Here is a 15155-nt window from a genome sequence, read left to right on the forward strand (position 1 = left end):
TTGCCTTGAGAGAGTCTTTGATTTTCTTTTGTTGATCACCAGCATTACACTTTCCATTTTTAAGTTCGGAGTAGAGTAGTTGGTTTGGAGGATGATAACCAGGCATTCAAACAACATGACCAGTCCAATGAAGTTGACGTTGAAGAATAATTGCTTCAACACTGGTGATCTTTGCTACTTCTAGTACCCTGGTATTAGTTCGCCTGTCTTCCCAAGTGATGTGTAGAAATTTTCAGAGACACCGTTGATGGAATCTTTCGAGGAGTCGGAGATGGCTTTTATAAGTGGTCTATGTTTCACATGCATACCGTAAGGTTAGTAGTACGATAGCTCTGTAAACAAGCATTTTGGTTTCCCTGCGAATATTGACCCATTGATCCCAGCCTTTCATAGGATGAATCAACCATTAATTTACAGAGCAATATTAAGGCTCTCCAGAAGTCAGAGGCATAACCAAATGTTCCAGGAAATATTGCAAATTGGTACAATCATATCTGTGTTCAAAGGAGCATAACCATATGAATAATAAAAAGCCAACATAAGAAGATATTCCAGATTCAAAGGTGAGCTTTCACTGCTTCTTTGTAAGGAGGTAAGTTAAATCAAGTCTCTTCAGGCTTTGTCAGCAGCTTGGACTTTTGATGGTATATTCGGAACTTGTATTGTAAAGAATTACAGATCAGAATACAAATGATCTGTATGAGGACCTGTACGTAAATGCATTGTAACAGGCACAGTTGTGTGGGTGGTATTCAATGCTAGTCCTACTCAGGAGTAGACCCATTGTAGTCAATGGGCATGACTAACTTAGGTTTGTTAACATAAACGAGTCTACTTTGAGTAGGATTTAGCTGAATACAACCCTCAATATTTTATGACAAAAGTATGTGTAGATTTATCTCAATGCACACATTTCTAAACAGATGTTATCATAAAATATGCATTTTGCTTCATTTATTGAGCAAAATACAAATCATGTATGTATGTATGTATGTATGTATGTATGTATGTATGTAACCAACATAGTTTGTACATCACTTAATCATAAGACCCCCTCTAAGTAGTTAAAATTATTGAAACTAGAGTTAAAACAAGCTAAGCTTTCTCTCTATGTAAAATAAGCAGTTAAATAAATGTACATATTGAAATAAATTTCAACGTGATACATATTAGGCTGGAGTATATTAATTTGGACAGTTCATTTAAAAATATGGATCAAAACAAATTTATGTCCCTTTCCAAGAAACAATGAGCAACTGGTATTGCTGTTTTTACTTTTGTTCCCCCTGTGAACAATGCCATGGCCTTTGGCTAGCACAATAAAGTTTATGAATGAATGAACAAATATATATATAATAGAGTTTAGAAAATTGTTTGAGATTGCAATCCTCTTCCGATTTATTTGTGTATTTCCACACATTGGAAATTTTATCCAGTGTAGAAAATGAGAGAATTGCTCTAAGTCAACACTGGGCTGCTTACATTGGCAAACTTCTAAAAATAAATTTCCATTGTTTTGATGGAAAGGTTGTGCCTCTGCAGATCTAACTTTGATATACTAAACACACCCACCCACCCAAACATCATATGCATGCATACAAACATGCAATTTCCATGGAGTTCAACGGAACTTGCTCTCAAGTGTTTGGCATGACAGGTGTGAATTGTTTGGATCTGTACTAGTTTATAATTTACATGTCTTGGAGCCATATTCAATTAACTCAACACGCTAGCAGAAGGATTCCCGCTAGAGCTATGGGTCTTCCCCACCACTCTTCACCCCTTCTTGGGAGTGTTGGGAGAACCTCCAGAAGAGGACATGGAGCTAGAAGAAGGGAGATTATTCGGCTGGGCAAGCAGAAAAGTGATGTGTTGAATACAACACTTGGTACCCTTTCTCTCTTTCAGTGACTTCAATATATCGGACAACTTTTGCCATGGAAAAAGCTCACGGCTTTCTTTTTGTTCTTCTCTGCTTGGGAACCCTGAGAGAGTCAAGTAAGATCTGTTTAAAGATGTCAGCAGAATGATGTGGGAGAAAACTCCCTTGGGAAGTTTAGTATGGAGGCTTAAACTAATTCCCAGTTAGACTGTTAATTCAGTAATGCATTCAAAGACAGATTCCAAGAGAGTCTATGAGATGAGAGGATATCCATTATGAGACACACTCTGGACCATTCCATCATATAGCCAAACACTTCTGCTACTTTCCGTCATCCTAGCAGCTCACTGTCTCTTCCTCCAAGCAAAGACCTTAGAAACAGTTATTCAACCCATGCTTTTTTTTGCTGTGTGTAGAGGCCTCCTTGCATCTTATATGGAGCTATTCTTCTTTCCAGCACACAGTGTTGGGCTCCTCCTAAAACTTGTTCTTACTAGTTTTGTTGTCTGGTGCTGGCCTTAGGATTTTGAGACAGAGCTGCTCCGCCAGGCCTTTGGGCAGGATGCATTCTGACTTACTTTCCATTGTATAAAACAAGCCTGAAGGAGACCCCCAACCCACTCACAGGTCCTTGTATGATCAGTGGAAACAATTGGTCCTGGCAAGTATTAACTGCTCTCAATTCCAACCTGATAATTGCCACCTGCCCAGATTTTAACTTGTCTGAATTAATTTTAAGATGTATTTTAATTAATTGATGTCTGTTTTTATGTATATTGTGTTGTTTTTATGATGTTAGCCCCTCTGAGCCCAGCCTCGGCTGGGGAGGGCGGGATACAAATAAAAATTTATTATTATTACAGTGGTACCTCTGGTTACGAACAAAGGAAGGGAAGGAATCACAAAGAGAAGAGTAAAGTGTTTGGGGCAAAGCCATCTTATAAAGCCTGGCTTCTTCCCCATCCTGATTGGCCTGTCAGCTCACCTGACCCTTCCCCAACTCCTCTGCAGGGCTAAACCATTTTGAGTCTTCTTCCCAGGGGAGTTGAGATGTGGCAAATCCACTTGCGCTCAAGGGTGGGAGTGGCACTCCCAGAGCAGCTTAACAGTCAGTTTCTCTTTCCAAGAAACTCTGGTAATGGTAGCTCTGGGGGGGGGGGGATAGGTATGTAGGTGGCCCACAATTGAAATCCTCCCCCAATTAATTTTTATTGATTCTCAAAAAAATTAACAAATTAATGCCTAGCTAATTCGAATTTAACATAAAATCCTGTTGTTGTTTAGTTGTTTAGTCGTGTCCGACTCTTCGTGACCCCATGGACCAGAGCACGCCAGGCACTCCTGTCTTCCCCTGCCTCCCGCAGTTTAGTCAAACTTATGCTGGTAGCTTCGAGAACACTATCCAACCATCTTGTCCACTGTCGTCCCCTTCTCCTTGTGCCCTCAATCTTTCCCAGCATCAGGATCTTTTCCAGGGAGTCTTCTCTTCTCATGAGGTGGCCAAAGTATTGGAGCCTCAGCTTCAGGATCTGTCCTTCCAGTGAGCTCTCAGGGCTGATTTCCTTCAGAATGGATATGTTTGATCTTCTTGCAGTCCATGGGACTCTCAAGAGTCTCCTCCAGACCAGAATTCTTTCCTACTTGAAGCTTTCCTTAACTTGAAGCTTTCCTTGTTGGGTCGAATTGCAGCTATAAAGATGAATGTATTGCCAAAAATGTTATTTCTGTTTCAGTCATTGCAAATTTTGGACAAGATGGACTGTTTCAAGAAGTGGCAGAGAGATATTTCTAGATTTGTCTGGCAGGGCAAGAAGCCCAGAATAAAATTTAAAATACTAACTGATGCAAAGGAAAGAGGTGGATTTGCCCTGCCAGACCTTAAACTTTACTATGAATCAGCAGCATTCTGCTGGTTGAAAGATTGGCTGCTTCTTGAGAACACAGACATTTTGGACTTAGAAGGTTTCAATAATGTTTTTGGGTGGCATGCATATTTGTGGTACGACAAGGTTAAAGCACACAAAGCATTTAAAAACCATATTGTCAGGAAAGCATTGTTTAATGTCTGGATAAGATACAAAGACTTATTGGAAAATAAAACCCCAAGGTGGTTGTCACCAATGGAAGCAAAGGCTCAGAAAAAACTCAATATGGAGGCCAAATGGCCGAAATATTGGGAAATATTGGCACAAAAGGAGACAAATTGAAATTGCAGAGTTTTGAGAAATTAAAAGATAAAGTGCGAGACTGGTTTCATTATTATCAAATAAGAGAGGCCTATAATTTGGACAAAAAAAATTGGCTTCCAGGTGGAAAAATCAAAATTGGAAACAGAACTGCTAGATCCCAAAACTAAGATACTTTCAAGAATGTATAACTTGCTGTTAAAATGGAATACACAGGATGAAACGGTTAAATCAGCTATGATTAAATGGGCACAAGACATTGGTCATAATATTATGTTTGCTGACTGGAAACAGTTGTGGACCACCAGTATGAAATTTATGGCATGTAATGCCTTGAGAGAGAATATTATGAAAATGATATACAGGTAGTACATGACACCAGTCAAGCTTGCAAAAATATATCATTTGCCCGATAATAAATGTTGGAAATGTAAAGAAAATGAAGGTACATTCTTTCACCTTTGGTGGACGTGCCCAAAGATTAAGGCTTTCTGGGAGATGATCTATAATGAAATGAAAAAGGTATTTAAGTATACCTTTCTGAAGAAACCAGAGGCCTTCCTCCTGGGCATAGTCGGCCAATTGGTGCCAAAGAAGGACAGAGTTTTTTTCATGTATGCAACAACAGCAGCAAGAATACTTATTGCAAAGTATTGGAAGACACAAGATCTATCCACCCTGGAAGAGTGGCAGATGAAGGTGATGGACTACATGGAATTGGCGGAAATGACTGGCAGAATCCGAGGCCTGGGAGAAGAGTTGATGGAAGAAGACTGGAAGAAATTTAAAGACTATTTGCAGAAACACTGTAAAATTAATGAATGTTAAAATGATGTTGGATTGAAAATAAGTGGTATTAGCAACAAAGCTATTAAGAATATGCAAAAATGAATTGATAATGGATGGAAATATAGAGTTATAATATGTTAAGAATAGAGTTAAGATAAATGAAAGAGGGTAAAGATTTGCTGATTTGATTATGTAAATGGGAATACAAGAAGGGGAGGTGTGAGGAGGTCAAAGAAACAAGCAAATGAGTTTAAAGTTATGAAAAACGGATTTGTTTTTAAAATTGTTTTTATTATTATTATTGTCTTTTGTATGTTGTATTTTTATTTTATTTTTTCAGGTATTTTTGTATTCTTGTTTTTGTAAAACTTTAATAAATATTTCTCAAAAGCATCAATTTTTCGGCGATCAGCCTTCCTTATGGTCCAGCTCTCACTTCCATACATCACTACTGGGAAAACCATAGCTTTAACTATACGGACCTATTTCGGCCAGGTGATGTCTCTGCTTTTTAATATGCTGTCTAGGTTTGTCATTGCTTTTCTCCCAAGAAGCAGGAGTCTTTTAATTTCGTGACTGCTGTCACCATCTGCAGTGAATAAAATCCTATGCAGGTGTCTTCAACAGTAAGCCCCACCATGTTCTCTTATAAAGGGATGGGAATCTGACATTGCTCTAAACACTGGCAGAGGAATAGGGCTGCAGAGGGAGCGGACCACTCCCGGCACCACTATTCAGGTAGGGTGCCATTGCGGTGGCCCCTCCGGACATGCGCCATGCACACGTACGCACGCTGGGCGCCACACCCCCACAGGCACACTTCATGCCCCCCAGGGTGCATGCCATTCCCCCGCCTGCTCTCCACCCCCAGTAGCGGAGCATGCAGCTTCGCCACTGGCTCTACAAAAGAAAAGAACTAAGGTCCTCAGTTCCCTCACCTCCCCTGCCCCTGGTAAGCAGGGAGAATTTTAATAGGCAACTTTCAATTTGCCCTAAATAAAAACAAGGAGTAGCTAAAGTATAAGCCTTATGTTTATATTTAATGCAGACCGCCAGTTCAGAAACAAGTCTTAGAAAATTCACTAGCTTTTTTGAGGTATTATTTGCTCCTCTCAGATTTCCTCAAATGTCCAACCTGTTTGGGAAACTCAGCATTTGTTATAAAAAGGTAAAAAATAAAAAAATAAAAAGTAGCCGCTGTAGGAGATTCAAGAGGAATTGAATGAGAAAGTGTCCAGTTATTTGATTCTGGTATATTATGTTTCTTGAACAGGTTTCGTGTACAGTTATGTAAAGCCTACACACATCGATCACAAAGAATGTTTAAGAAAGGGTGGCCGATGCTTCGGAAGAAATACCTGTGAAGAACAGTTTGTTTTCTATGGACGCTGTCAGAATGGAAGCAGAGGCATATGCTGTAAAAGGTAAATCCATAATATTGCAGGTTACGTGGCAGAGTGGAGAGTATTATGGAGGTGAAATCAAAAATTTGTTGTTGTTTAGTCATTTAGTCATGTCTGACTCTTCGTGACCCCATGGACCAGAGCACGCCAGGCACTCCTGTCTTCCACTGACTCCCGCAGTTTGGTCAAACTCATGCTCGTAGCTTCGAGAACACTCTCCCACCATCTCGTCCTCTGTGGTCCCTTTCTCGTTGTGCCCTCAATCTTTCCCAACATCAGGGTCTTTTCCAGGGAGTTTTCTCTTCTCATGAGGTGGCCAAAGTATTGGAGCCTCAGCTTCAGGATCTGTCCTTCTAGTGAGCACTCAGGACTGATTTCCTTAAGAATGGATAGGTTTGATCTTCTTGCAGTCCATAGGACTCTCAAGCACCATAATTCAAAAGCATCAATTCTTCAGCGATCAGCCTTCTTTATGTTCCAGCTTCACTACGAGGAAAACCATAGCTTTAACTATATGGACCTTTGTCGGCCAGGTGATGTCTCTGCTTTTTAAGATGCTGTCTAGGTTTGTCATTGCTTTTCTCCCAAGAAGCAGGCGTCTTTTAATTTCGTGACTGCTGTCACCATCTGCAGTGATCATGGAACCCAAGAAAGTAAAATCTCTCCCTGCCTCCATTCCCCCCCCCCCTTCTATTTGCCAGGAGGTGATGGGCCCAGTGGCCATGATCTTCGGGGTTTTTTTATAATGTTGAGATTCAGACCATATTTTGCGCTCTCCTCTTTCACCCTCATTAATCCCTCCTCACTTTCTGCCATCAAGGTTGTGTCATATGCATATCTGAGGTTGTTGATATTTCTTCCAGCGATCTTAATTCCGGCTTGGGATTCATCCAGCCCAGCCTTTCATATGATGAATTCTGCATATAAGTTAAATAAGCAGGGGGACAATATACAGCCTTGCCGTACTCCTTTCCCAATTTTGAACCAATCAGTTGTTCCATATCCAGTTCTAACTGTAGCTTCTTGTCCCACATAGAGATTTCTCAGGAGACAGATGAGATGATCAGGCACTCCCATTTCTTTAAGAACTTGTCATAATTTGCTGTGGTCAACACAGTCCAATTAAAATTAAACATGTGTATTAACGTGTGCTGGCAAGATCGTAGGAGAATACATGTCAATGAAGGAAAGGAGCGTGAATAATGTATCCCTGCAGCATGGTGACATGCTTGGGCTGGCTTTCCTGAATTCAGAAATCACTTAAGAAACACGTGGATTTACAGAAGTTCAGGATATTACAAAGGTGCTGGTTCTGTGGTGATTTTAAAGGGAATGAAAAGGGAGTGGGGAGCTTTAATCAGGAAGATCCAAGTGTGTTGGGATGGAGAAATTTCTAAGACCTAGCAACTCAACAAATTCCTGAGCCCAGTGCTCCCCAGCCTGATGCATCTCAGATGCTTTGGACTAGAAGTTCTATGAGCCCCAGACAGCATGGCCGATAGCCAGAGATGGTGGGAATTGTAGTTCAAAACATCTGGAGCAAACTGGGTCGGGAAAGGCTGCTTTAAACTTTCAGAAGATTACTCTTGCAATTACTCTAGCAAGATGGGCTCCTGCTATATCATTGTCATGCCTTGTGCTGAGGTGAGGCAAGGCAAGGCAAGGTAGAAGCTAAACTGGGTGCAGAGGGTGGTACCAGGCAGGTTGAGGGACTAAGCACATAAAGGTCGTCAAAACAGGGGCACAGAGGTTTCTTTGGTAGGGAACATGTTGAGCCACAGTGCTATGCACAATAGTGAGGCCCACTCAAAGTGAAAGGCTTCTACAGCCTTCTCCATTAGTCTCTCACTGCAATGGAGAGGGGAGAATGCTTGCACTGATTCCCCCATGGAATGTCATATCTTCTGATTGAAGGGCCAATCGTCCTTCAGGCTAATAGGGTGGCAATGTTTCTGAGATGTGCCCTTCCCTTTCTGTTTTTGTACTCCTTCATCCCCCTAGACCTGAGTTTTGCTATAAAGTGGATTCATAAGTAGTAGTGGTAGTGGTGGTGGTGGTAGTAGTAGTAGTAGTAGTAATAATAATAATAATAATAATAATAATAATAATAATAATAATTATTTATTTATTCCCCAGCCACTCTGGGCAATTCCCATCAGAATTAAAAGAACAATAGAGCATCAAACATTAAAAACATTCCCTAAACAGGGCTGCCTTCAGATGTCATCTAAAAGTCAGATAGTTGTTTATTTCCTTGACATCTGATGGGAGGGTGTTCCACTACTGAGAAGGCCCTCTGCCTGGTTCCCTGTAATTTGGCTTCTCAAAGCGAGGGAGCCGCCAGAAGGCCCTCGGAGCTGGACCTCAGTGTCTGGGCTGAATGATGGGGGTGGAGTATACTGAGGGCCGAGGCCATTTAGGGATTTAAAGGTCAGCACCAGCACTTTGAATTGTGCTTGGAAAAGTACTGGGAGCCAATGTAGGTCTTTCAGGACCGGTGTTATATGGTCTCAGCAGCCACTCTCAGTCACCAGTCTAGCTGCTGCATTCTGGATTAGCTGTAGTTTCTGGGTCACCTTCATATGGGTAGCCCCATATGGAGCGCATTGCAGTAGTCCAAGCGGGAGATAACTAGAGCATGCACCATTCTGGCGAGACAGTCCGTGGGTAGATAGGGTCTGAGCCTGTGTACCAGATGGAGCTGATAGACAGCTGCCCTTGACACAGAATTGACCTGCATCTCCATGGACAGCTGTGAGTCAGGGGTACAGTTGCCCCATTCAGGACCAGGGAGTCCTCTACACCTGCCCTGCCCACCCCCTGTCCCCCCCAAACAATACTTCTGTCTTGCCAGGATTCAACCTCAATCTGTTAGCCGCCATCAATCCTCCAACTGCCTCCAGACACTCACACAGGACTTTCACCAGCTTCACTGGTTCTTATTTAAAAGAGAGGTAGATCTGGGTTTCCTCAGCATACTACCAGCCAACATACAATCAGCCAAAAACCCCTGCTGATCTCTCCCAGCGGTTTCATATAGATGTTAAAAGCATGGGGGAGAGGACAGAACCCTGAGGCACCCCACAAGTGAGAGCCCAGGGGTCTGAATACTTATCCTCCCCACACCACTTTCTGGACACGGCCCAGGAGGAAGGAGTGGAACTATTGTATAACAGTGCTCCCAGCTCCTCTAAATGGTCCAGAAGGATGTCATGGTCAATGGTATCAAAGGCTGCTGAGAGATCCAGCAGAACCAGGAAATAGATTTCACCTTTGTCCCTATTCCGCTGGAGATCATTGACCAGGGTGACCAAGGCAGTTTCAGTTCCATGTTGATGCCTGAATCCTAATTGGAAGGGATCCAAATGGTCCGCATCCTCCAGGCATGCCTGGAGTTGTTCAGTGACCACCTGCTCAATCACCTGACCCAAGAATGGAAGATTTGAGACTGGGTGATAGTTGGCGAAATTGGCCGGATCTGGGAAGGCTCCCTCACAGAGAGAAGCATTCACCACCGTGCAGAGCCCATCACCCAGCCCTTCTTGGTTCACTTTTATGAGCCAGGATGGGCAAGGATCAAGGAGACAGGTGGTCAGTTTCATTCATCCAAGCAGCCTGTCCATATCCTCGGAGCTTAACAGATTGGAATTGATTCCACGCACCTTGACTAGACAGGGCTCTTGCACTCTCCCGCCCTGCCCCTGCTCCCATGGTGGAGTCTACCTCTTTCTGAATCTGAGTGACTTTATCTGCAAAAAAGACTTTGCAAAATCATTGCAAGAGATCCTGGGGCCCTTACCAGGCCCCGATAGCACTGGTGGTTCTGTTAAATTGTGAACCACCTGAAAGAGTCTCCTGCTGCTGTTTTCTGCAGATGGAATAGAGGCGATTAAGAAGGTCCTCTTCGCTATTGCTACCACCACTTGGTAGGCTCGACACTGAGCATTAACTCATGTCCAGTCAGATTCAGAATGAGTTTTTCACCACTGGCACTCTGGCCATCTCAGTGTTTGTTTCATTGCTCTCAGCTCCGGGGGAAACCACAGTGCTATCTGGACTCTAAGGAATCAAAGAGGGCACATCAGAGCCAGATGGTCAATAGCCCTGGTTAACTCTGGAGTCTGGAGACCAAAGCTTATTGAGAGAGTTCAGTATGTTTAGGCTGGAGAAGAGGAGAATGAGAGTAGATAGCCATCTTCAAATATCTTAGGGGCTTTTACATGGAAAATGGAGTAAGCTTCCTTTTTCCTGCTCCAGAGGGTAGGACCTGATCCAATGGATTAAACTTACAAGAAAGGAGATTCCAACTCAAAATCTGGAAGAAGCTTATGATGATAATGTGAGATAAGATGGCGCCTGGCACACTTCTGCTGCGCCGATGGACACCCCTGCCGATAGAAAAAACTTGAACACTCTTAGCTCTCTTAGCAAAGTCCTTAGCAGAGTTTTGCAGCGGCAGAAAGTGTTGCCTTGTGTGTGGATAATAAATCAGACTGAATGCAGGCTTCTTGCTAATCTCCAACAGCCTTTAATGAGAAGAAAAACATCATAAATCAGCCCGGCGAGAGAGCAGGCATTCGTCTCTCAGCCAAAAATGAAAGGAAACTCACACACAAAGAAAGATTCCCATATGTGAACCAAACCACGCCTCAGAATGTGAGATGTCACACAGAACTGTTTAACCCTGTAAGTTCTGATTCTCCTCACAGATAAGAGCTGTTCAACAGTGGGATGGACTCCCTCAGAAGGTGGCGGACTCTCCTCCATTGGAGGTCTTTTGAAGCAGAGGTTGGATGGCCATCTCCCTTCATTGCAGGGGGTTGGACTAGATGACCCTTGAAGTAACTTCTAACTCAACAATTCTATGATTCTGTGACTAGCTGCGAGATCATATACAGTGGATGCTCGGGTTGTGAATGTGATCAGTGCAGGATGCATGTTCGCAACCCGCAGCGTTTGCAACCCGTGTCTGCACACGCGTGGCTTGCAATTTGACGCACATGCGCAAAGCATGATTTAGCGCTTCTGCACATGGGCGACTGCCGAAACCCGGAAATAACACGTTCCGGTACTTTTGGGTTCCCCCCAAAAAGCACAGCAACTCTGGTCAATCCAATGGGTAGATCACGGTCAGTTTTTTTTAAAATAATGGGAGTAGATTGCAGTCTCTTGGAAGTTGGTCATACCTGATATATATGTTTTAAATAGGTTTTGGATATATTCAATCATTTTTCTTGTGTTGTGTCTGTAGCCCTGGGTCCCTCTGAGCGGAAGAACTATCAATAATTTATCAAATAAATAAATACTACCACCTTTTCACTTAATGTTTTCTTCTTCTTCTGCAGAGACCCAGAAGAGTACTGCAAATGGCGGGGAGGTGCATGCACTAAAAATAAATGTCCTCCAGATAGTTCTTCCCTTCACCAGTGCACTAAAAGGGTTTTCTGCTGCAGAAAGTGAGTTGCAAAGCTTGACAGATAAAATGCAAAAAGGAAAGAAGAAAAAAATTGTCCAGATGACTGCATAACTTTAGTGGGGTAAATTTAGCAAAGGGTAAATTGCATAGCAGGAGGGGGTTGTAGGAGATAGACAGTAAATGGTTGGCTGAGGAAATAGGTTCAGCTGCAATCTACACATCTATTAAACCAATATCCTTGAAATGCTGTTGACCTGGTCTCAATGGTTGGGTTATCTCTTTATTTGCATGAGCAGCGAGTCATAAGAAGAACCTGCAGGATGAGGCCAATGGCTCTCCTGGCCCAGCATTGTGTTCCCACAGTGGCCAGCCAGATACCTATGACGCAGAACATCAGCGCAACAGCACTCTGAACATTTGCCATTCCCAGCAGCTGGCATTCAGAGGCATACTGCCTATGAAGTGGAAGCAGAACATAGCCACTGTGACTAGTAGCCATTTATACCTTTATCCTCCATTCATTTGTCTAAGCTTCATTTAAAGCCATTCAAGCTGGCGGTCGTCACTGCCTCTTGTGTAAATCAGACCGTTGCTGGGATTAAATGCCACAGAGGACCATCAGAGCTCAAGTGCCAGACCAGTGAGAGTGAGCTAAAATATGGGAGCAGATGTATGGAGACTACCAAGCCCTTTACCAAGGGCTATATTAAAGCTTTTCCCCCAGCTGTGTGTGAGGCCAGAGGTAAAACTTCACAGAGGAATGGATGCAATTTTTACTTAATCACAGTGTTACATTTCACATCCAATAAACACACAAGACGTAACTGGATGTACGTTTGAAAAAATAATATATGCTATTCATTGAATTCGACGCGGGTGGAGCTGTGGGTTAAACCACAGAGCCTAGGACTTGCTGATCAGAAGGTCGGTGGTTCGAATCCCCGCAATGGGGTGAGCTCCCGTTGCTCGGTTCCAGCTCCTGCCAACCTAGCAGTTCGAAAGCACGTCAAAGTGCAAGTAGATAAATAGGTACTGCTCCAGCGGGAAGGTAAACGGTGTTTGCGTGCACTGCTCTGGTTCACCAGAAGCAGCTTAGTCATGCTGGCCACATGACCCGGAAGCTGTATGCCGGCTCCCTTGGCCAATAAAGTGAGATTAGCGCCGCAACCCCAGAGTCAGCCACGACTGGACCTAATGGCCAGGGGTCCCTTTACCTTTACCTTTTATTCATTGTATTGAATTGTAGATTTCAACAGCTCATAAAGTTCAACGAAAAAAGTAGAAGACCCGGTGGATCAGTTCATTCTCTAATCACTTTATGCATAAGGTCCATATATGTGAAAGTGTCTATTCCACCTGTCTGTTCATAGAGTTCAGCAATCCACACGAAAGGTTGTTGCAGTTCCACAGAATCCTTTCACAGAGTCTAAGACAAGGATTTCTGGAATATTAGCCTTGTTTCGCCGTCCTGGGCTTCATCAGTAGTACAAAATCATATATGATATCACAGGACAGTGAATCTTATAGCATAATAGTTGAACGTTATGAGCTACTTCTGTTGAAATCTACAATTCAGTACAATGAATAGTATATATTATTATTTTTCAAATGTACAGCCAGTTACCTCTTGTGTGTTTATTGAATATGTTTCACACAACCAGAGGTTTGTTGTTGTTTTGCACATTTCACATCCATGCAAAGGCTTGAGGTTGCCGCAAATCTCCTTTCCCACCCATTTGTCTGAAATTTGGTGGACTAGCCCCTCGCAAAAAGGGGCTACTGCATTTGGGCACATTTCATCAAATTCATCCAAACAACTTTAAAAAACAACAACCGCAAACCCACCAATGAGTATTTATTAATTATTCCATTATGGTCAATAGGAGAGACACCTGAGGCTTCAGAAGTTTAGGCAAGACAAGCTCTACTTCATATTTAAGGTGTGAAGCCTGATGTTAGCCCAGGTAACTGAATCAAGGAGATCTGCTGTCTGAATGAAGGGACCCCTCCCCCCCCATGTGCTTAGTTTTTCTATTTATAATCGTGACAATATGCAGTAAATTGGCATGGTCTGATGATACATGGCTAATGAGCCATGTTTGATTAGGTGGCAGCTTTTTCAGAGCCAGGTCAAAGTTACCAGTTATTTGAGAGCAGTAGGTTTATAAGGTTTTCCTCAGTGTTTTCTGGAGTCACAATTTTCCCTGTTTACTCTTTCAGGCATCCGAAATAAAAACCAAAGCATTTCTAATAGTAACTCTGGTCGTGTTCCAGCAAACATGCTTGAGAGCTGCAGAAGCAAGGAAATCAACAACTGTGCCTTCAAAGGGTCCACACAACCATCAAATATGTCACTGTGGAATAAATACAAGAAACATTTAGCCATTGGTTTGCCTTATCCCTATCCTCACCTTTCTACACTGTTTGATATGAACGTTTAGATGATTTCTCTTGGGCCTCCAAGCTGTCATCACAGCAGACGTCTTGTAATAATGATTGCCAGTGTTTAGTACTTCACAATCAATTGAAAACTATGTTTCTTATTGAATTTCTGCAATCTGTTTTGTAGGAGCCAATGTTTATTATTATTATTATTATTATTATTATTATTATTATTATTATTATTAAGTCTTGCTGCACCATTCAGACATCAATTTCAGCCTTTGACAGTCTTGCCTTTTGACAGGAGTGGCCCTGCCATTTATTTATTTTTAGCCAATTATTTTTATTGATTTTCCTAATTATTACAAATCTTGCCAAATTAGATTAATTAATACAATTTCCCAAAACTGGCTTTCCACTCTCCTTATAAGGTATGTCCAAGATGAACCCGTGTTTCTGCTCATATTCTCAATTAATCTCTAGATAACACCCCCCCCCCCAGTATTTACCAATATTGTTATCCATCAGCTGCCACTCTACATCCCTGCGTACAGCAAAAAATCAAGTAATCCCCCCTTCCTCTCTTTCTCTCTCTCTAATCAATAATAGCAAGTGTAGCTTGTTATTCAAATTCAGACCCCCCCCCCCCATTCTAGCTGTAACTCTTGCTCACTCTGCCCAAGATCACATTGATGCTCAGCACTACCCTTTTGCATGAAGTTCCTACCAGGAATTTTCAGAGTTGTCAGATGATAATCCATGGGACAATGCACTGTATTTATAGAAGAAACCTACTAATTGAAAGCTTGTAAGGCCCTGAATAGCTCAGGAGCAGACTACCAGCTCATTCACGGACACCATCAGAGGAGGACTTCCGGTTGCATGCCTCCCATCCCTTCACCATCCTCTGTCATCCTGTGTCTATTCTCCGCAACGCCAACCTCTCCTCTCCCATCCCTGGTTTGCAATGAAAGGTACCTCAACACTTTACACTCTCCCAGCCTTTGACATCGCATCACCCACAGTTACTTTGGCCTCAAAGGAGAAAAGCAAACTACATCTTTATTTATTAAAAAGGGGGAGGAGAGGGTGGCGCT

General features: G+C 42.6%; 1 long non-coding RNA gene across 2 annotated transcripts; it reads left to right on the forward strand.

Annotated features, from left to right (window-relative positions):
- Positions 1 to 561: 561 nt before the first annotated feature.
- Positions 562 to 14057, forward strand: LOC310842108. 2 transcript variants are annotated; one of them, XR_014562870.1, is made up of 5 exons: positions 562 to 592; positions 1909 to 1998; positions 6131 to 6281; positions 11606 to 11716; positions 13897 to 14057. It is a non-coding gene; the product is annotated as an uncharacterized lncRNA (long non-coding RNA). The 2 variants fall into 2 exon arrangements; XR_014562871.1 differs by having other exon boundaries at positions 13951 to 14057.
- The last annotated feature ends 1098 nt before the right edge of the window (positions 14058 to 15155 follow it).

This window comes from Podarcis gaigeae, assembly GCF_964106915.1.
Source record: "Podarcis gaigeae genome assembly, chromosome: 3".
In the NCBI taxonomy this organism is placed as follows: Eukaryota; Metazoa; Chordata; class Lepidosauria; order Squamata; family Lacertidae; genus Podarcis; species Podarcis gaigeae.